Source organism: Cupressus sempervirens, chromosome 4 (assembly GCF_028749045.1).
Source record: "Cupressus sempervirens isolate cs-2001-9-10 chromosome 4, ASM2874904v1, whole genome shotgun sequence".
Lineage (NCBI taxonomy): Eukaryota > Viridiplantae > Streptophyta > Pinopsida > Cupressales > Cupressaceae > Cupressus > Cupressus sempervirens.
This window is the reverse complement of record NC_143121.1, coordinates 384,862,200-384,887,442: the sequence shown is the minus strand read 5'-3', so window position 1 is coordinate 384,887,442 and position 25,243 is coordinate 384,862,200.

The window sequence follows — 25,243 nt, the reverse complement described above, 5'->3', positions numbered from 1 at the left end:
TGGATGCTTAACCAATTGATGTCTTAATTATAAATATTTAAATGATTGGATGCTAGAATGGTTGATACTCGAATTTATATTTGCCTATATAAGTGACTGATTGTTTGCTTGCTGGTATGATTGTTTGGTTATTTTGATATTTGATTCCCAATTGATGATAGGTGGACAATTGAATGGTTTACTTTGATGGATTCGGGATTGATGATTTAACAAATGTTGATAGTGATGATTGAATGAATGCTGATTTGATATATTGGTGTGTAATGATTTCATAAATTGATTCTTGAATGGATTTCTAATTTTGTATCCAGTTGAATGAAATGACATTTGATGGTGAATTTCTATTGATCTTCCCTTTATATTTTATTTATAAAAGAATTGCCACCCTTCAAAAGGAATTGAGTCACCACCCTTCATTGCTGCCTCACGGAATAATAATTTATTTCCAAATGATTGTTTGCTTCCTTCATGTTCTCTTCTCATAGAATGGTTTCTCCTTTACATCTTAATCCTTCAATACTCATAACTCTTTATTGCATTCATTTTGATCATTCACTAAACTTAATTAAATTATAATTATATTACATGTTATTTTAATTTTTTGTATTTTTACTTTTTATTTTTATTATTGAATGTCATGTCAAAAAGGGGACATTATAGTGAGATGCATTACAATATAGCAAAATAACAAGAACATTATTGAAACAAACTGATACAACATTTAGATTATAAAATCAGACTGTTGCAACAACACAAATTAACCTAACAGAAAGCATAGAATACCATTCCCACAATGATCGAACATTTACCCACTGAACTACACCTCTTCTAAATAATGTAAGATGCTGATAACATGTTGATACTGCCATCACACATGTCAAATTAGATTGATACACACTAAAAGCCACCCCAATCAATTGTAGCTAACATCTGGATGCACACTTATAATTGATGTCAATCAGAATATTGAAGGTTTGGAATAGGGCATAGTGGCTGCTGATACAGCAGGTACAAACTCGTAGAAAGCTCACCAGATTTGCCAAAGTCTACATAACTAAGACTTAGCATCAAAGGTTCTCCCTAGGCACCTTAAAACCACCAAATATTGGCCCCAAAATAGGAGCTCTTCATCTTCAAGCTCTCACATACTTGCTCCACTTGGTACAACACCCCATAAAGGTCATCTATTCACTTTCAACTTGGATAGCCTACAATATGGTCTTTGTATACAATTCATTTTTTGTCGTTTCATTATATGGTTTGAACAAGTGTGGAAAAAAATCAAATTTTTATTATGAATTTTCTGTTCACCAATCTATGTTAAACTAATTAGCAAGGTCACTTTCCTAATACTTTATGAACTGGATGCTATTCGCAAGGTCAATTTCCTAATACTCACTATAGTACTTGTTATTCAATTGAGATAGACATAGCTCATTAGTTTGTTTGTATTTTCTTTGGATTTTGTTAAAGAAGACAACTGAATGCTATACGATGAACTAAAAGTTCTGTGGTGTCAACAAGCTTGTGCATCTCTTGAGCCAAATTACCAGCCCCAGTGATATTTGTTGTTGTTCAAAAGCGGCACCATACTAGACTATTTGCAAACAACCATGCAGATAGGCATTCTATAGATAGACTTGGGAACATCTTGCCAAGTCTCCAGTACATAATAAAGCAATTGAATTTCATAAAAAATAAATTTGATAGTTGATTTGTTTAAATATTGCCCATCAAAAATTACTTATTACATCTCATCTTTTTTTTGCACAGGAGCTTGCAGTTCTGAAGAATCTGATAGCGAAGAATTTGAAGAAGATATTGTAGAAAAGGTATATTTGGTGTTATTTTTTAAGTGAAAATGTAATTGGAAATTTTGTATATTGTCATATTTCACATGCAGAAAGGTCAAATTGTAAATAGAGGTGAAGTTGTATGGATTTAATTTTTTTCTTCATTATTTATAATGCTCTCAATTCCTTCTCTGTAGCTGTAAAAATACTTGTTTATTTTCACCTTTCTAGATACCCTTGACCAGGTTCTTCAAGATTCCAAAATATCTTGGGCTGACCCCACTCCAGCATGTCCTAACTCCTACTTGGTTCAAAGACCTAACTCCTTTTTATATGTGTCTTCCTCTTACTACTCCATCTGCATGTTGCAAACAAATCATCCTTCGTCCACCAATGAGTCATTCCATTCAAGAAAGACCATGTCTGACAATATCAACGCACAAAAAAATAGGGAGACAATTGCTAGACTGTGGTCTAACTTAAAAAGAAAAGGTGATGAAAAATGTTATTGTCCTTGCAAAATGTGTAAGGACTTAAAGACTCAAAGATATCTAATCACAATAGCTGAGCAACATTGTACGCAACATGGTCACATTGAAGGGGGTAATGAGTATTACCCATTGGTATGTATTTTAATAGTTTATAAATTACATAAGACATGATTTGATGATGACATCATGGTCACGGTTAATATAAGTTCATCATTTTCATATAGGTCAACATCCCTGAGTTTCATGTTATGGACCATGACAATTTAGAGAATGTGGATTTCCAAACGAGGGAACATGGAGGTGTGAATATTGAAGTAGAAGGTAATGATACCATGGAAGAAGATCAGGATGATGAAGATCACGATGATCAAAATGATCACGATGATCAAGATGATAATGATGATGATGATGATGGTGATGATGACGTAGAGTTTGATGTACCTTTACTTGAGAAGGCACACCAGTCCCTATATGAAGGCTCCAAAACAACTCTTCTTGCCGTTGTATTGCTATTGGTGAACTTGAAGGTTATGAATGGTTTATCCAATGTAGCAATGACACGTATGTTAAGGTATGGCATCTTCTTTCATTATTTTACTCATAGTTCCCTTACAATTAACATTGGGTTCATGTAGCAATTAATATTCTTTAAATTAAGAAATTATATTTTTGGTCGTAGGTTGATAGGTGAGTGTTTGTTACCACCATCAAACATTCTACCTTGCTCGTACCGAGAATTATCTGCCATCATGAAAGATAGTGGAATGGAGTATCAAACAATAGATGCATGTCCGAACGATCATATTATATATCATAAATAGCATGAATTTGCAACACAATGCCCTACTTGTCATATCAGTAGATATCAATCAGATCGATTAACAAAAAAGGTGCCTCGCAAGGTTCTTCAACATATTCCCATTATTCCACATCTGCAACGATTATTCAAGTGCAATAGCTTGGCACAATTTATGGATTACCATGCACGCAATAGAAGTCAAGATGAAATTATGTGAATGCCTGCAGATGGTTCGACATTTAAGGAAATAGAGGAAAAATGGCCACACTTTAAAGAAGAACCTCGTAATCTCAAGCTTTCATTGGTAGCAGACGGTGTCAATGCTTATGGAGAGATGAGATCTACTTACTCAGTGTGGCCTATTTTTGTTATCAACAATAACATACCTCCTTGGTTGTCCATAAAGAGAGAGCACATAACGTTGACACTGATTGTTCCAGGTATTTTTTGATTTAGTGGTCATCTAAATTAATTTATTATTACTAATCCATCAAATGGTCAAAATAATTATGTAATGTTTTTGCTCATTCAACTAGGTAAGTACCAAGTCAAAGATATCAACATATATATTGAACCCCTTATCGATGAGTTGGTGGTGTTATGGAATGGGGTTACTATGTATGACATTTATAGACCAATAGGACAAAGACAATTTCAATTTCATGCAATGCTTGTATGGACAATACACGATGCCCCTGGGCTAACACATTTTTGTGGTATGTTCTCTTCTTGACACCTCTTTTTTGGTATGTCAAAGTTAACACATTTAATCCAATTATACATGATCTTGTAGGTCTTCAGACAAAGGGTAAATTTGCATGTCCAATTTGTGGTCTAAAGATGAAATCTCATCATTCAAAAAGTTTAAGAAAGCAAGTGTTTGATGAGAATAGACACTTTCTGCACATAAATCATAAGTACCAAATTACCAAAAAACATCTTTTCAATGGTCTAAAAGAGACTACATCAAAGCCATAGAGAATGACACCTTGCCTATGGATGTTGGCATACAGTAAAATAAATCGTCGAGGTAATGTCATTCCATTTGATGCTTTTTGTTTCAAATTTATATTTCGATATTATATTTTGTTTACTGATGATGTGATTGATGGTTGTGAAGGTCATCAAGACATCAGTGTCCAACTTCCAAAAGGACTATAAATTTATCCTACGCAATTTACTAGGTTGCCGTACTATGAGCAACTCCCAATTGTGCATTTTTTTGATCCTATGAATATTGGAAAGAATGTAGCAGAGACATTATGGAAAATCTTGGATGGAATTTGTGACAAAGATCAAATTGTCAAAACTTGTAGTGACATTGAAGAATCCAACCATGCAATGAAAAATGGTATTCGACCAAATAACAATGGAGACTGGATTGATACGAGTGCCCTTAGTTGGTTACTGTCAAAGTAGCAGAGAAATGCTATAAAAGAAGTCATAAAAAAATATGATTTCCCACAGGATTTGCTGCGAACATAAACAATGTCATATCAAATAAAAGTGAATTTGGGCTAGGGTTGAAAACACATGATTGGCATACATTTATTAAGGTAATTCATGTTATTTTGTATTAACTATATATTTATATACTGCATGTAGTTTCAATTGCATTCTTTTATAAAATATTGACAAGATCATTTTACAAATATTGCAGTACGTTCTACCTCTATCTCTCACACACCACTTTGCCAAAAATGTCAAACAGGTTATATATGATCTTGGAAAATACATGAGGTGGTTTTTATCTAAAGAAATCAATAAAAAAGATATAAATTATTGGAAGAGAAAAATTCCTCTTCTGATGTGTGAAATGCAAAAGTGTCTACCTTCAAGTTTTTTCAATGCACAAGAACACTACCTCATACATCAAGTTGAGGAGATTGAATTGTGTGGACTTGTACCAACCATGTCAATGTGGATGGTTGAGAGGCACTTGAAATTTTTGAAAGGCTTGGTTCGATAGAGAGCACATCCCGAGGGTTCTATGGTGGAGGGATATATGGTATACCAGACCATGGTGTACATTACTGAATATCTTCCTAAGTTTTCAGCAAACATCCATGTAGATCGTATTTGGGATCCCAACTCAATTAACAAATTCGAAGGGGAGTACTTGATGGGCAAAGGTAGATCGAGGAAAGTGAGAGGTAAATCTAAGATGTTATTGTAGTTAATTAATTCACATAAATCTTCAATATAAGTTATTTTTAATGGGTGTGTTTTTTTGAAACAGGTGGTCAAGAGTGGGATGCAATACATTTGTATATTGTGAACAATCTTGATTGGATGACACAATGGATTGAACGATGTCAACAAAATAGTTTCTCATTAACATGGGAAGGTGTTGCTTCATTGGTTACAGAAGCTCATCGTAATGGAGATTCCAATGTTATGTCGATGGTAGTTGATCTAGTAAAGGGTTTAAGAGGTAGAGAGGTATGTAGAAATTTATTAATGATCATAACTCGACGTATGTTTCGTATCAACTCACGATGCAAATAATTTACACATGCTCCAAAAATTGCTGGTCAAGCACCACAAAGCTATGTACTATCATGGCCACAAATTTTTCATAAAACGGTTGGATGACACAAAGAAAACTTGTGATTCTGGGATAACTTTAGTTTTCGAGGTCACCAATATATCATCTAGAAACAACATACATCCTCAACAATCTCAAAATCAATACTATTGCATCTTGGATGATATAATTGAGTGTGAATTTAACACCTTCAAAGTAGTTCTATTCGTCATCAAATGGTATAGGTTACGACTAAATCAAAATGATCCAGATAGAACGGTTATTCAACATGATAATAGATTTACAATGATCAATACAAGGTCGTTTGAGCTAGTTGGAGATGAGCCCTATGTTCTTCCAAGCCAATGTGAGCAAGTGTTTTAATCAGAGGTTCCAAATAAATAGGGTTGGTCATTTGTTGTTAGACATGATCCAAGAGGAAGGCTGATAAAGTATAATGTTATGGAAGAAGAAGATATTGAAGATGATGAAGAAGTAGATAATGAAGATCAAGATGATGGTGATGATGATGATGGTGATGGTGATGATGATGATGATGGTGGTGATGACGATGATGATGGCGATGATGATGGTGATGATGGTGATGATGATGGCGATGATGGCGATGATGATGGCGATGATGATGGCGATGATGGCGATGATGATGATGATGATGAAGAAAAAGAAGATAATCAATGACTACAAATGTTTTCACCCCTTCTATTGATGATCTTGCATTCCATATATTAAGGTAAATTTGTTCATGTTTATGATGTTGCATATTGTTCATGTTGTCTTCTAAGTTAATTGTAGCATACACATATCATGTAATTTTTAGCTAACTTAAGATAAATGATTAACATATGCAAGAAATTTGATTACATATTTATTGTATTCATTTCTAATGATTACAACATATGTTATTTATAGTTACCAATGTTTATGTTGTGTCTGATTATGACCCTTTTTGCAAACAGTCAATTGACTATAGGTACATAGTCACCCCTTCTGTTGATGATCTTGCATTCCATATATAAGGGAAATTTGTTCATGTTTGCGATGTTTCCTATTGTTCATGTTGTCTTCTAAGTTATTTGTAGCAAACGTGTGTCATGTAATTTTTAGCTAACTTAAAGTAAATGATTAACATATTCAGGAAATTTGATTACATATTTATTGTGTTCATTTCTAATGATTACAACATATGTTATTTATAATTACCAATGTTTATATTGTGTCTGATTGTCACCCTTTTTGCAAACAGTCAATTGACTACAGGAAATTTGACCTGTTTGGCATGGATTGTGCACAGTGACATGGATCAGCAGGTATAAGTCAATAAATAGACATAATTTTCTTATATTCTTCTTGTTTATCATTGAGCACGTATGTTATAAATAGACATATTATATAATCATATAATGTATATATAGACAAAGAAGGTCCGTATAGAAATACAATTGTATAATCACTTTCAACTTACTACATTTTATATTTGTCACTTTCACTTTCCATTTGATGGATTGCAGGACCCACCAAATAGGTACTTTTCGGATCTATCTACATCGAATGAGGGAAATGAAGAACTGGTAGATGAAAGCTCTACATGTAGTATGGCTAAAATAGGGAGATCAACTAGAGGTCAAAAGAATAGAAAAAAGTTTGATAAACGCATGCAATTTTTCCTTGCTAATGGGGGGTCATGTTCTTATGATGATGAGACCAAAGGCGACATCAAGGTACCCTTTCGATACTCACACATTGAGAAAGAATGGGTACCCAACGAGCTACCTCCAATTAACACAGATTTTTTGTATTAATGAGAGGATATATCGCATTGCTCCATCCTCATTACATGGTTTGGGCCTATTTTCCATGGATGGGATAAAGGTAGGTTACAAGAAAGTTATTGAATTGTTCAAGTATGTCGGTCCATGTTACAATTACAATGATTAGATGCGGATTTTTCAGTATAGAAAAAAGTATGCGTAGGTATGGGGTATCAGTTAATTATATACAACGGAAAAAAAATGATCAAAGTAAAAGATTTGCTATGTACATTGATGGGAGACCAAAAGCAATAGGTAATATTGCAGGTTTTATAAATAGTACGTGACCTTCTTCAACTAGTAAGCAACCCAATTGCATATTTGAGGCGCATGAGGGGAATGAAGTTTTTGTTTGTGCAATAAAATCAATAAGTGCAGGGGAAGAACTGCTAATCAATTACCATTTAAATTGCATAGATACAAACAAAGTTACTATCATGAGGGTTGTAAGTACTCTTTACCATTTTGTTAATAAGTTTTTTTTTTGCTATCTATTGCTTTCAGTTAGCTGAATGTTTTATGTTTAATCTTTGTGACAGGACGATATGGATCCGACAGATGATAGAGGTCACCAAGATGCTACTCCCACCCCTTCTTCAGCGAGGGTAAACCTTTTTGAAATTGTACAAATTAGATAGTTGAAAAATGTTATTTTATTTACAGTGTAAGTACTATTTACCATTTTGTTAATAAGTTTTTTTTTTGTTGTCTATTTCTTTCAGTTAGCTGAATTTTTTATGTTTAATCTTTGTGACAGGACGATATGGATCCGACAGATGATAGAGGTCACCAGGATGCTACTCCCACCCCTTCTTTAGTGAGGGTAAACCTTTTTGAAATTGTACAAATTAGATAGTTGAAAAATGTTATATTGTTACGTTATTTTATTTACGATTTTTTAGTTTTTATGATAGTTTTACTGATATTTCTCTCACAATTTGATGTTCAGGATAAGGGTAAAGTAGTATCAGTAAGTGCCAAGCCACTAGCTACGCCTTCTGATGAGCATATTGTTGAAACTCTCGATTTCATAAAAATGTTGAAGAAAATTTAAAAAAAAATTAATTTAGAAGCAATGAAAATTTTGGATGAGGCAAATATGGAATCCAAGGAGATGATGAAGAGGCTATCAGATTTGAGAGCGCAAGCTTGTCGTTATGAAGTAAGCTCCAATGAATATTTAGTTATAAGAAAATTTTAATAAAGATTTGTATTTTATAATCTTTTATGTTGTGAAGTAAAATATGTAATATTGGCAAAAATACTTTATTGATGCAATTTTTTTAAAGAGTTGTAAGAAACTTTAACTACTAAATTCTTGTTATACAGGAATTTTTGGCAACTAATCCACAACTTGGTCAAGGACAACGCGGTGAGGCTAGTAGTAGCAGAGCTTCGACTGCCACTGGTAAAATAATCTTTTAATTAACAAGTTAGAAGGATTTTTTTATTTCAAACATTTGAAACTTCTTAACTCTTACTTTTATTATTTTAGAATGTCTTTGCTAACAATGTATTGTTCAAGTCATCTAGTGCAGGAGACTCCTAAGAGGTTGACAGATGCCCATACGAGATTACTGACTGTAATGTCGGCAATAAGGGGACTTCTAGCTGGTAAATCCTTGTTTTTCTATATTTGGTTTTGTGTTAATTATGAGTTGATAATATGTACTTTAATCTTGGGTGTATCACATAGTGTATTGTTTTTTTTGTGGTAGGAGATGCACCATTTGGTACTCCGCCAAATGCAGATCATAGTGCATATATTGGTGATAATTCACCATCATTTCCTGGAGCTACCCATATTTCTAGCACGAGAGCTATGCAAACATCATTGTTGATCGACGATGATGAATCAATGCATTTGAAATGTCTTAAGATTCCAAGTACTTTAAATAATATTATTTTATATTGTAATAAGGATTTTCTTGCAAGACATAAACATGATAGGAAGTGGTTTGGTAGGATCATCTAAATTATCAATGACCTTTTGTCTATACCAGTAATTCTCTAGTTTAGTAATTCGATACATTGCAATTTCATGCTTTTAGTAGAAGATACTAACCAATTTTTGTATAGAGAACCAAAAGTGGGAGTCTTCTTTCATATTCAATGTTCAGTTTTCAATGATTTCCCACATCATTGCTATTGCCTGTTAGAGTTTTAGAGTGCTCACTTTCAGCTTCATTGTCTATTTTAGCAATATTTGTTTTCCATAATATCCCAAGTATGATCAGTGACAACATCAATTAAGAATGACAAAAAATGAAGGTCATGGCAAGTTATATGTATTATGCACTATTTTTTTTTTCAAGGTATACTAATTAATATAGTCACAGTACATTTTTTAGTTTTAGAACATTAGCAATAGAACCCTGGTAGAGTTTGACTGGTTTTAGACATTTTAAATTTTTTTCCAAACTTCTTTTTTGGTCAATTTTGGTCAAGTTGATCCTCCAACCCTGAAATAGATCACTAAAAAGATGAAATGTATCTCATTTTATGTATTTGTTATTCACTATAAAAAGTATTCTTCACATGATTCATTTTAATAATTCTTACTATTAATTATCCCATGACATTTTTTGCAGGAAACGATACATTTTATAAGAGGCTTTATGACCTCATGCTGCGAAGATTCAAGCCCACCATATGTAAAAGGTGGAACATCATAACTGAACTAATTTTATGCCATTTTTTTTTTTCATATCATTAATTGGTGCAACATTTTTCCTTTCATTCGGGTCTTTTCTTATACTAGCTATATCTAACAATTTTGTGTTTTTTCTTAAAAGGTGGAACTACCAAGATCAAAAATTAAAAGATGAGCTCATCAAAGATATAGAGCATGAGTTTGATAGTAATATTTTTGATCGTAAGAAATTGTTACAAAAAGCTTTCAGACATCTTAAGGTTGTGAGGGACACATATAGAAAGAGCCTCATCCTAAACCCGAAGTACAAGCATCCTCCCTTTGTTTTAGTGAGCGATTAGAATGAGTTCATTTTGGATGCAAAGGAGAAAAGGGAATGTCCAAAAGAAAGTACACCAGCAAATCCAAAAGAAAGTACACGAGAAAATCCGAAAAGGTATGCAATAGTATTAACTACTAGTACATTAATGAGAAAATTTAGGGTTCAACTTCAGTATCAACAATTTCAACTAGCTCAATTTAATCTATCTATTGATGAAAGGTATGTAATTCATATGCTAACACAATTTCTTATAAATATCAATCTCAATCTGGGCATAAATCTTACATAAGATATAACTGACACAACTGCTTATAAATCCTAAATTCATATGCTGACACAATTGCTTATAAATCTCAATCTCAATGCTGACACAACTGTATATATCTCAATCTGGGCATAAATCCTACATAAGATATAAATAGTGCGCTTATAACTTCACATATAGCTATATTATGTCTTGAAAATATAGTTATGCTCAACTACATGTACCATAGTTGTATGTGTTAGCAGTATAGGTGATAAATGATATTCAGTAATTGTAATGACAAGTACAATTTTTTTGAAAAACTTTGCAAGAATTTTACTAATGGTTAGTCTCCTAAAAGTAATAAGCATCACATTCAATGCTAGAAACACAAGTTAATGACAACAATCATGTTCCTATCTTTGAGGATTGACAACAACACTTGTAGATTTATATTTATTGGTATTGTGGAGAGATGATCTAGTCTACACTAGGTAAGACAAACTATTTGAGACTTCATTTGGATGACATTATGTATGTTACCTATAGACCATGGCTAGGCATAGAGCCATAAGATGATGTCTTCTCCTAGCTAGGATTCATGTTGGTATCTTAGCCACTGAATGGCCATTCTTCATTGAAGATAGAGAGATTTCCACTAACCCATGTCTAGAGACAGTTCAACTATCAATACAATATATCACAGGAGTATTGTAGTTACACCTGCTTCACCAAGGAGGTAAAGAAAGGTTGTTCTCCTAGATTGGACCCAATTAGATGTATGGAAGATGTTAGTGGCCTTACCATTTATAGGTGGGACTACTTTCTAGACGTAGTGAATGATGGTGTCACTCCCTAGTACATAGAGCATTTGGCCACACATTCATTTCCTCATATAAGTGATCCTATAGGGGTAGTTAGTCAGGCACCACACCCTGATGTTTAGAAACCACAAGAACATCCTTTGAGGGAGGAGAGACCATTATAATGGCCACTGGTAGTTCTTGTGACAATTCCTTCTCATACTAATTTTCCTAATTTCTACAGTAAAAGTGTTAAAGTTGACTTTTTATTTTTTTCTATCCTTAATTCTTCTTTTACTGTGTGACTTTTAAGAATAGTTGAAGCTTATCTAAACAGTTTTCTATCCAAGTGTCATCTTTTAAATCATTTGTTGTGGATGTAGACTATACGAAACATCCTCCAAACTATGATGTAATGTTTCTAATCTTCTCAAACATTCTGAATGGTGCTCCACTGCTAGAAGCAATCAAAATTAACATAGATTAAGAAAAGTCCTAAGTCGCGAGTCTTCTGCTGGAACAATGCTAGGTAGTTCCTATTAGTTGCTAGTTATCTTAGCAAATCAGAGGGGATTTTTTTTAGTTACAACCACCATTTATAAAATTAGTTCCATGCAGTGTGGAGGCTAAAGAAGCACTTGATGCGCAAAGGTGATGTCTTTTAAATTGAAAACAAAAAAATACTTACTTTTCAGCTACGGGTAAAAAGGAATGCTACTAAAACAATCTGAAATCTAACATTCACCCTCAAGTTTATATCTGTTGCAGCCTTGGGGATAAAAACACTTTGAGTGTGGAACGTAGGGATAAAAATTTAATCTATAAAATCTACTAGTTGTTTCTTCTTTTAGCTTATCATTTACTTTGTGTGACAATGGATAATATAGACTGTCGAAATTGATGTGTAATTTTATGGAGAGGCATGTTAGAATATGGATAAATAATTAGCATGAACTCCATGGATAAATAGCATGATTACACATGTCAATTAAAGGTATGATGCTATAATTTCTTCCCTTTTTTCATATTTTTGGTGGAACATGCTACTTTATGCTAAAACCTTCATACCATATAATAATCCACTATTTAGTACTGATCTTTATATCTATATCATCTAACATATTTCAAACTTTTCATAGGTTGCAGGACACATCAAAGGCAACAAAGGTGAGGCTAGAAAAGGTTGGGTAGCACAGACTTGGCTCTGGGGGATATTCGAAAATCAAAGCACACGTTGTAAGTAGCAATAAATGAATTGCAAAGAAAAATGATTTATAAAATGAAAATAATTTTTTTAATTAATAAAAAATTTAGGGCACTGATTTTAATTTGGAGGCTATAGAAGAACACAAAAAAATTGCCTTCAAGCAAGGCTATGCAGCGGTGGCTGAATGCCTACGACAAACTTCCATTGCCCCAACTGAACAGTCTCCTGCATCATGTGCACAGGTAAATATGCCAAAATATATATTAGAAATTGAATACTTGAGCAACAATTTATTTGATAATAATGTGCATGACATTGCAATGTAGCCTGTTAATTATGACACAGATCATACGGAGCATCATGAAGCCCCTGATGTGCATTGTACTATCGATGGAGGTGCTCATTTGTTATTTAAAACTAATTATATAATTATTAATACAATTTAACATCTTTAATTGAACTTGGTGTAACCTTTTTGTGTTGAGGATATAGAATCATGTCGTGTTGAATGAGTGCTAGAGGATGTTTAGACTGATCAGTAGGTAGATCATGTCGCACATTTAGGTAAAGAAAATCTATGTTTTGTTTTTTTAAATTAATTTATTGATTTATAGTTCTTTTACTTAAATAAAAGCTTGTAATTCACTAATATAAAATGGTGCAAATTTAACTCATGGAGTACTTATTATTGCAGCGGACCCCCCTTTGGTGCAACGGCCTCATGATGTTCCTGAACGGATGAGGAGGAGACATGTGTTAGAACCAGTACAGGAGAGGGATGATGAGGACATTGATATTCCTCTTAGAAATTTTATGAAAAAAAGAAACAGAAAGAGAGCAAAAAAGAAATGATTATTCATGATTGACTTACTCTTGAATATTGTTAATGAATATTGTGTTAATGAATATTATTCGTTAATGTTGGGTGTTAATGAATTATTTAGGAATGACTTACTCTTGAATGTTGTGTGTTTATGAATTTTATGTGTTAATGAATGTTATCATGTGATTATAATGATTGAATGCTATATTTCAAAAATTGATGAATTGAATGTTATTAAATGTTAATGGGGATGACGAGGACATTGATATTCCTCTTAGAAATTTTATGAAAAAAAGAAATGGCAAGAAAGCAAAAAAGATATGATTATTCATGAATGACTTACTCTTGAATATTGTTAATGAATATTGTGTTAATGAATATTATTCATTAATATTGGGTGTTAATCAATATTGTGTTAATGAATTATTCATGAATGACTTACTTTTGAATTATTCATGAATGTTGTGTGTTTATGAATTTTACGTGTTAATGAATGTTATCATGTGATTATAATGATTGAATGTTATATTTCAAAAATGGATGAATTGAATGTTATTAAATGTTAATGGGGAATTTAGAGTGATGTTAGGGGGGGTGGGGGGACAAATGAGCTTCCACCTTCATGTGGTTGCCCCTATTAGGTAGAGAATATTTAACTATTCTCGAAACCAAGTGAAGCTCAAACTTTAATCTGAAAGCTTATAGTTAATAGTGACAACCAATTAGTAAGTTGAAATGAAGTTCTTCATTACAGGTACCTTTTTAGTTTTTAAAGCACAATATCATGTTTTAATATTGTATAGTTTTTTTTCTTAAGTTAAAGTATTCTTTTACTATAACAACATAATTTATGACCATTTTAGTAACTATTCTAACATCGCTTTATGACAAATCTTGTTTTGGCAAAGATGGCGATACGTGGTGTTGTCTATTCCTTGGGAGATTGGATTGCATAGGTCTGTATCTCAACATCAACATGGCAAATGGTATGAAATTGCACTTTCCTTAGTCGTGGTTGCATACCTACTACACTCTTTCATTTGAAAAATGAATAGAAATACCATATCTAGTAGCTTCTCTATGTTGTATTCATTTATTGGTAATGATTCAATGTCATGCCATTTGATGGTAGCTTCTAGAGTTTCATTTAGTTGTAAGGTGTGTCTTATCTTTTCAAGTTTGTATACTCCATTTGGTAGTTTGGTATTAATTGATGATGTCTAGGATCTTCTACCTTCACTGTAGTCTTCATCATCATCCAACTTGTTGTTTGGTATTTTCCATGTTATCCTCTATTTCCATGGTCTTTAGCATGGTTGTGTATTTTATCTATCTAGTTCAAAGACTCTATGTGCCTAAGGTGGAAGCTTTAGAACTAATAGTTGGAGAGGTCGTGTTTCCCCTTGTAAAACTAGAAAATGTCACAAGTTTAAGGTCAAGAAGGAAGAAGTCATAACATTTTGAGTAGAAAAATATGCTTAAAATTGCATATTTAGTTTATTCTTTGGTGAAGTTTCTTATTTCAATTCAATTGATTTTGGTTGTCAACCAAATTCCTAACTCCAATGTATATTGTATTTTAGTGCTACATTTTCATAGGGATCTAAGTAAAATGACAGTTGACTATTATTTATATTTGAGAATTTGTGTTGTGCCTTACTATGATCCTCTAATAATAGAGGACAAATCAATATGAATTTGTTTCTCATGTCCCATGTTTGATGCTTCTTCTTGTGTAACTAACCACTTTTGATGTGGGTTATGAACTCTGATGCTAGTATGCTATTACACTTCCATTTATTACAAAGTAGATATAATAATTATCTTTGAATATACTGTAAGGGTCTCTAAACATGAGTAAAGCAGTATTACATAACATAGATCTAAACTCAAAATTCATGATGTTTTCCACTCTCGAGAAAGAGGGGAACTTAATATACTCATAACACACCCCATCAGAAGAGATCCATTGGATGGTTTTTGTTGGGGTTTGACTCTCCTGGTGTAGCGCTAAGCTAGTCTTCTAGGTGCTAGGATATTTGCTCTTGTTGGTGGTTCTAGACCCACTGAATGCTCTAGATAATTGTCTGTAAAATTTTGGTTGAAGGAGCTATGCTTGGGCTGTCAAGTCTTATGCAAAGTTTGTCCTATTTTGTGGTGATAACATGAACTTTTATCAGTGCAAAAGTATGGTCTATAAATTCTTAGAGTCTCTAGTGCCTCTAAGATTTACATCGTTGGGTGACTAATTCTTTGAAGTCCCTAATGTTTGGTGACATTGAGCTATACCTATGTGAGTTATGTTTGGGTTTTCCTTCCTCATCTTCGTTTCCCTTTGCTAGTTCCTAAAATTGGATGGATCTAGTACAATTTTGGGCTATTCTATGTTTGTATTCTAGTTGAAATAGAGATCTCTCCACTTCAATCATGGTTGATGAGAGGCCACGGGTGAAGCATTGAATATGAGGGTTTTCCATTTTGTTGTAGAGATTGCATCTCTATAGGATACATGCCTAATGATTTCCATTTTGTGTTGGATAGGTGCTGCCACTTGATGGAGGGCCATGGAAAATGACCATTTGCAATTAGAGCTTCTAATTCTGTTTTAGATTTTTCTTTTGAGGACTTGTTTTCTAATGAAGAAGAAACTTTTTTTTATTATATTGATTCTTCTCATGCTGTTGGTCTGAACTAGACTTCTATCGCTTTCATTCTTATCACAATTTTCGATGTTAGATTGTATTTCAGGTGCGATGCCCGCTAGCCTTGTGGCCTATGTTGTTGAAGTTACTGCTCCCACTTTCATTTTGAACAAAATTCTAATGATAATGCTGACTCTTAAATAATCACTCTTGGGCCTTGTTGATAGGTTGTAGTGGGGTTTGCTTTGTTGCAATCCTAACAATAGCATTGCTTAGACTTTTGTCCAAGTGCATAGGAAAAGGTTTATTTTGTTGTGTTGTTGATGCCCTATGTTTATGCTTTCATCCCTTATTTGTGTAAAGGTTAACAACCCCTTGTTTTGGCTGTTATAGAAAAACAACATATCAATATCATCCTTTCAGATTGAACAATACTAGATGAGTAATGATACTATCTTGAAAAATACAAGAAGCCAAGACTACAATATACACTCGTTTGATGAAGCAAATAAAATCCTTCCAACAAGAATTAGTCAAAACTATCGAAGTGAATTTTTAGGATTGTATAAACAGAATTGGAAAATGGATCAAGAAGATTTCATGTCTTTCTCATGGGTGGAAACTTTGTTTATTATGTGTAAAATTGACCTCATTCTTTTAACAATTATTTTCATGTTATCCGCAGAATTATTTTTTATCATTTAAGTTTCTTGTTCTTGCAAGATGAACTATGAGATGTAGTGTTACTGGTGTTTGCAAATAAGTAGGATATTCCCAATGCAATGAATGTTGCAGAGATCATGATAAACTTGGGTTGCATTCTCTTAGGCAGCGACACTTGTGAGTATTACATTATTTATAATTTTCAGTATTAAAAATTGTAGATACTAATCATCTATTATGTTGCACTATTTCTACTTTGCATATAGTTTATCATCACTCTAGAAAATGAGAAAAAAGATGGAATGTTTAGTGTTGCTTGTGAAACAGCTTGTATCATGTCCTAAGGTATAAACAAAGCATATGTGATTGTTTGATAGAAATAAATCCTTTTATTTTAATTCTTATGGCTTTTGTTTTATTTTACAGGTTTGAAAGATTACAGTCGAATAGGGTTCAAGAATTTTGTATTACAAAAACGTCTTATTTCTTTATTGATACAGATAGATTGAGGAGGTAAAAATTTAGTTTTGATGCATACTCATATGTAGGATGCAAACTTATTTTGATGTGACATTATGTGTGTTCTCTTTCACATTTTACTATTAATTTTCTATCCAATTTAATGACCCAAAACTACTGAGAGAAATTGTGAAGGTACTGATCATGCCATTTCTATAGTGCTTATTGAGAGTAAGCCAGTTTATATCAGCATTAGCTATAATCTCCCTGGCATTCCATACCATATATTCTATGATGAGCCTATTCCATTATGGCTCACTCCCAAGTGGGCTTTTTTCTTCCTTTTAGGTAAATTAGTTTCTTCTACATGGACTTTTTGTTTTGATTCTACTTTTTTTAGCATCATTATTTAGAATCTCACTCTTTGATCCATCATCAGAATGTAAGAACATAAAAATATGTAAAATGTATTTTTGTAGTTGCAGATTGCAAGTTTTTTCTCATATTACATATTTTGTATGCTCAGACAATGGATCATAGTATGATCTAAACCATTGATATTAAAAAATATAAAATACATACACAATCAAAATCGAAAAGCCATACATAATATTCAAATAGACTGTGGAAATTTGATTAGTTTGGAATTAGTTTTAATTTTTGTACTTGTACAATGTCATACATGTCTAAGTATTAAATGTGTGAGTTGTTCATGTTGTGGATCTCGGCGTCTTGTTTCCGACTGAAAATTTTCTTTTGAGGGGTGATCAATATTTTTTAGTCTTTGGCCTCCTGTCTTTTTTGTATTTTCAAGATCTCAATGTTTGTAGGTTTACTTTGGTTTGGTTGATCAGCATTTTTATTTGTAGAATCAATGAAACACATTTGAGGGTTTTTTCGTTCATATTATTTTAAATGTTGTCATATTAGTTTTCTCATTATACTATATTCAACTCTTCCTTAGTTGATCTAGTGTATATCTTTTAGCATGCAAGGTTCAACACACAGACTATTTCCAATACTTTGTTTGATAGTAGTAAGGTTTAAATTATCATTCAAGACATTGGGTTGATGTGTAAACTTTATTCCATTTTCATTGTTTCTTAATGTGTGTGTACCCTTTGCAAAATGAATTTAGAAGTGTGCTTTTTGTTTTGTTTCACCATGACATGTTCTTATAGTTTTCCAATGTTTGAAAGGTCTTGGTGGGTTACAAAATCCATTAATTAAATTGAAAGCAAGGTTTGTGTGTCATGAAACTCTTGCATTGCTCATTGCATTTGAAGCCACTTGTAACTTTTTTTAAAAATAGTTTTATTGGCTAGCATGAACTATAGGCTAAGCAATCCAAGAAGTTTGGAAGTAGCTGTGGGAACAACTATAGAGTTCCTAAATGCAATAGTTAAGCAAGTGTTGGTTAGGGGTCCAAAGCTGAGGGTTGTTAAGGCAAAAGATGCATTTCAGAATTGAAAAATGCTTCAAGTTATGTTGTGGCTGCAATGCCATCGACTAAGGGTAAAGTTTCAAAGACTCTTCCACATTTCATAAGAACTTACTGAGGTGTAGTCGATACTGTATTCTGTGCTGAAATAGTTGAGTCTGTAGATGCTTACTTATTTGCAGGGCCCATTTTTAATGAATATAGCTCAATGGGATATTAATTACTCTTGAAGAAGGATAAAGCTATAATTGTGTAGCCTAATCTGGTAACTATCACAAATGGACCTACTTTTGGGTGTATATTAATGAAAGACTTCTTAGAAGCCATCGCAAAGAATTTGAAGCACAATACAATGGCCTTTCATAATTATTAGCATATATTTGTGCCTCACGGTGTTCCCTTGAAAGGTGCTCCAAACGAGGCTCTTAGAGTCAAATTGTTATTCAAACACATCCAGGTAAAATTATTGAGAATCACTACATATCATAAAATGACTTATGGTTCAGTCGGTACTTCAATCCTTGGTTTTGTTGTTGTTCCTATAGATTAATGAGTAAACACTTCTTATTTGTAAGCCATGCTATCAAATGAGATAGTTGTCATTGCAGAAACTGGTGACTCTTGGTTCAACTTCTAGAATCTTAAACTCCCAGAGAAATGCAAGTAATACAAAATCTCTTGCAAAAGTTTATATAATTAAATTTCTGACTCATTTATTTTGATGATGGATCATAGTGTATGATTTAAAATGTTGATCTAACTAAGAAACTATTGAAAAACAAAATTTTGAACAACAAAGTTCATAAAATTATAATACATGATTTGTCTAACTGACTAGCTTGTTACATGTAAGTCACAAATTTGCGCTGAAATAGTTCCTACAATTCATTGCAATTATTTATGCCCCTATTTGGAATTGGGTATCAGGTTTAGTTTGAAGAATTAGTAATTTGTGACATTATTTTTCTTAAGGCTTGTGTCAATGTTGAATGATTCATTCTAATGTTGATGTTGTAGGTATGAGTTTCAGATGCAGTATGGATCAATTGGTTGGTCTATTGGAGCTACACTGGGATATGCTCAAGCATTGTACATGATGAGTTTAAGGCCCAATCCCATCACCTTGAGAGGATCGTAAGGCTTGTATTTCATCTTCATTGATATTCCCCAAAACCATTTGTATCTCTACTAGCATACTTCCTTCATTGCAATAGTCTTTGAATATCCATTCTTGCTATTACAATCAATGCTAGAAAAGATTTAACACACAAATCCACTCAGAGTTTCAAAAGAGAACTAAGGTTAGATTGAAGGATGTGGAATTTCTTTCTCTCTCTAGACCATGTGGCAACAATTTTAGCAATTTTGCAGTACCACCTAGAATACTTAAATGATGCCCTAATTCTTTGTCATTTCTTATTCCACAAAGTGCCTGTAACATAGAACTTTGTATAACATAGTGCCCCTCATAACTAGTCTATGTCACACTACTATTAACTACATACATAATTCCTCCCTACTACCCTCAAACCTTAAGCATACTTGGATTTCTAAATGGTTGCATAGTACTTGCACTTAAATCAGTTTTATTAAGTGTCTATTGACTGCACATCTTTTCTTGTGTTTTTCTACAAACACAATATTTTAGAATAATTTCTAAATCCATTTGTAATCCTTGAATGATACATGATGTCCAAGTTTCAGCTATTTAATTGCAATTATTGAGTTTCTAAAGGATCCATGTAATTCATCATTTTATGAAAGGTTCAGTTAGTTTACTAAATCTTTCTTTCTAGTAGCAAAAAAATGCAATAACTATATGCAAGAATAATGAATTGAAAAGTGATCCAAACTAAACTGAATCAAATATCAACACACCTAACAAGACAAGTGACACACATTAGGATTAAATTTTTCATCTAGTAAAACAATAAAATAAACACAATTGCTATTAAAATCTTGTACTACCTTTTTATGTTTATCGCTTACCTATCTGCAACTCCACAATCGATATTGACAGTCTCTTGCCCTCATCGTGCAATTGAATTACTTTAGTTTTATTGATGCAGCTGAACTACGAGTGCCTTTTGCATTGTTGACAAATTGTAAGCTTTCAACTTTTGTGAAGCCATTACGGATGCAAATGAACAATTGGTGAGGTGTCAATTTTAAGGCAATTTTTTGTTTATATAATGTACAGTTCAATTGCAAGAAATATTTCATTTAGATTGTTAATTGATAGATTGTTAACTTTTCATGTCATTTTCTACTTTGGTTGGGTAGTTCTCCTTGCATTTGTAAATCATAAATCTTGTTGTAGTCTTTAGCCTAATGACAGTTTGGTATTACATCCAAGGCGATAACATAGTTGACTTAAAACTTTGCATTAAAAAAAACATCAAGGGATAATATTTGAATTGTGGATATTTGTAAATTATGTTGGTTTTAGACATAGTTATAGTTATATATGCACTCTTATGATGATGTGATTGGGACTGTAAGTTTTTTTTGTCACGTTTATCTGTTTGAAAAATAGATGAAATTATTGGCTTTCATTCTTGATAAATAATTCTTTCCTAATTTTATTGTTCCTTGCAAGAACCAAAATTTAGAGGTGTTGTGCCAATTATTGCAAAGGCTTTGCTCTCATAGGAGCCTTTTAAACTGCACAAAATTTGAGTTGTAAAGCATAATTGCTCGGTGGAGACTCAAGATATCGTGCACATTTCTTCCTCCTTCATATTGTTTTGTATTAAATAAATCATGTGACAAACGAAACAATGGTGTGGAGGTAGAAATGTGCATGATACCCTGACTCTCATGCACCGAGCAATTATGCTTTAGAATCAAGTTTTGTGCAGTTTAGAATTTTCCTATGAGAGAAAAGCTTTTACAATAAATGGGATAGCTCATCGAAATTTCTACCTATCTTCGTCTCAATTCCAACACAAATGCAATATTTTGGTCAAAATTTTGACGCAAAACTAGTTTGCTTTGGAGTCATGAGTATGGCACTGGCGGAAAAATGTAAAACGCTTTCGCCACAATTTCGACAAAAATGCAATATTTTGGTCAAAATTTTGATGCAGAAATGGCCCACTTTGGCGTTGCGTATATGCCACCGAAGGAGAAATATGAATTGGATTAGTTGCAATTTTGACGCACCACTATGAAGGTTTACGTTGAAATTTCGACGAGCATCGCTGGCAAATGAGGTAATATCACTTCAGCTTGGACCAGGGAAAGCGACGAAATTTGTGTCAGTAAGTCGACCTTTATGTTGTCAAAATTTTGACGTGGAATGTATGTGGCAAAAATTTGACCAAAAAAGACTGATGGCAAGCTTGGTCGCCTTATCGACCTACTCTTGTCGACATTTTGACCTTTTTGCGTCGAAATTCAAGCCTAAATTTACTAGTGTGCTAAGAGTTGTGCATGAAAGGGCAAAGGTTAATAAAATAATAAATAGTAAATTCTTTCACAAGTTCCCTCTTGTAATTGCACAATTAGAGCCCTAAATTAGGGTAGAACTCTTTATCAGAGATCTAGAGCTCATTTTGCAATTACACATGTTTTGGAGAAGCGATTTTCAAAGAATGAAGCTTTTCAGAAGAGAGGGACTTTCTCACCTGCTTCGTGTCTTTGTGTGTTTGCATATTAGCATCAGATTCAGGTAGAATCTTGTGGTTTAATTGTACTATAGATTTTCATTCTTTGAATTCCTGTCTTCTTTGTGTCTAGATAAATTTATTTTCAGAGTTTTTTAATGTGGTTGAAAAAACCTTGTGTTGAAATCTTATCCGCCTCATTCTTACTACATCTTTGAGCAAAGTAATTTGATTGAAACCCTTGTTTGAGAAAATTGAATTTTCATTATAGAATTGTTTGTAATTTAATTTAAAACCTCATAATAGATTTATTGTTCTTTGTTTCAAAATTATCTGCGAATGATTATAGCTTTGAAATGTTTGTCTAATTGATTACAAAATGGGATGAGCATTTGAAAAGTTTCCATTTTTGGAAAGTATCCATTTATTGTAAAGTTTCCATTTTTAGTAAGTTTCTATTTTTGGAAAGTTTTCATTTTTGGTAAGTTTCCACTTTATAGAAGTTTTCATTTTTAGTAAGTTTTCAGTTTTGGAAAATTTCCATTTTTAGTAAGCTTTCATTTTTGGAAAGTTTCCATTTTAACTAAGTTTTCATTTTTGGAAAGTTTCCATTTTTAATTAGTTTTTGCTGTTGAAATTTTTTCAATTTTAGCAAGTTTCCATTTTTGAAAAGTTGTTGTTTTTAGCAAGTTTCTATTTTTGAAAATGTTCTATTTTTTATAAGTTTCCATGGTTGGAAAGGTTATATTTTTAGCAGGTTTCTATTTTAGAAAGTTTCTATTTTTAGTAAGTTTCTATTTTTGGAAAGTTTCTATTTTTAATAGGTTTCTAGTTTTCAAACTTTTTATTTTTAATAAGTTTTCATTTTAAAAAAGTTTTTGTTTTTAGCAGGTTTCTATTTTTAGAAAGTTTTTGTTTTAGTAAGTTTCCATTTTTTGAATGTTTTTATTTTTAACAGGTTTATTTTCTTAGAAAGTTTCTATTTTTAGTAATTTTTCATTTTTGGAAAGCTTCTATTTTTAGTAGGTTCTATTTTTGGAAAGTTCATATTTTTAGTAGCTTTTCATTTTTAGTAGGTTTCTACTTTTGAAAAGTTTGCATTTTTAGCAGGTTTCCTTTTTGGGAACGTTTTCCCAAAGTCTAATAAATTTAAATTTTTTATGGTAATAATTGATAATAATAATTATTATTATTAATTTTAATAAGTATTGTTAAAATTTGAAATTTAATTATTTGAAAATTTGATTTATTACTTTATTATTTAAATATAATTCTAAAGTAAATTGACAAAATCAAAGAAATTAATTGGGAGAATTAATGACTTCTTTGTTAAACTTGGATGTGTTTATATGGTTCAGATATATGAAAATGATTTGTAATACTAGGAAAATTTTATTATTTGAAAATCTTAGTAATTATAATACTTTGAGAAAAGAAAAACTAAAACCTTGATTGAGATCAAAAAATTATCAACTATAATATTTGGGAATGAAAGATTGAAAACCTTTAGTGAAAATTAAACCTTTGTGATTTCAAAACCTAATGTATTGAGAAAGTTACATTGTATGTACGTTATGCAATGTGTGATTTATTGTTATGGGTTTCAGGGTTGAGTTAACTTTGACTAGTTAGGATGTTTACTAGAGGCTTGGGGGTTTTTTTCTTTGATGTCATGATGATGTTTTGATTATGATCTTTTATACCTGACCATGGTGATGTGTCATGTGTGTTTTATACTGAGTTGATCAGATGGTTGTTATTATTTTCTAGTTTCTCTTGTGTTGAGCTAAAGTGAATGGTGTGACTTTTCCAGTATAACTTTTGAGTCTTCGTTTAGTTGTATTTGGATTGATTTCCAATCACTTGTATAAGATAGAGGTGATTGTATGATTTGTTCTAGGTGATTGTCATGCCCAAAAATAAGGACAAAAACACACAAATTTTTTTTTTTTTTTGCTAATAAAGATAATGTTCTTGTGTTTAACTAAGATTAAACAAGACAACATGGTCAAAAAGGTTTTAGGGTTTAACTATAATGGAACTAGTCATGTTCAATTGTTATGACCTTAAGGATGTTCTAATTAGTTAGGCCCGTACTACTAAATGAATAACTTGATTGCCGATACATTTTTTATACATTTCCCTAGGCTTAGTGTCGTGAATTAACTTCTTTCAACTTCGTTAAACTTCAATCCAGAATTTAACTTGACTTAAATTTTCTCCAACATACTTATAGCCCTCTAATAATTAGTTTATTGTTTAGAATTAAAGTTGATGACAAGAGTAAATTCAATGACTCTATATTTTAATCTAAGCTTTATTTGAATTATCATAAATTTAAGCTCATATTAAGATTGATCTATAAAGCCCATAACAGTATAGAACTACTTAATGAAACGTAAAAATTGTTCTAATGGAGATATTCAAATTTCACATTCAAGACTTTTAAATTGAAATGAATTTAATATTTTAACATTCAAATCCCTAATTAGTAATTACATTGCTACTTAACAATTAATACATTAATTCCTAAAGCCATCAAATTTACTAATCTAGTTTATAGATAAACGCCATACTTAATTTAAATTATAACAATCTATAACTAAACTAAACATCTAAGATCCTAGCTTGAATTCTAAAATTCAAGTAACGAAAATTCTCATTCCAAAATTAACATGCATTTCCACTAACAAAACATAAGTACTAACTTGAACGAACCTGACTATGATATAAATTAACATAAATTAAGTTTTGAATTAACATGATTCAGTACTACCCTACACATGTAATTACCATAATTAACTCAAATTGCAATATACAATTTACGTAAAGACTCTCAATTTAAGCTAACATTACATCAATTAGCATAAATCTAAACTTAATTAAATTTAGGCTAGTTAACTCTTAAACAAGTAACAAAACTCAAATAAACAACCATT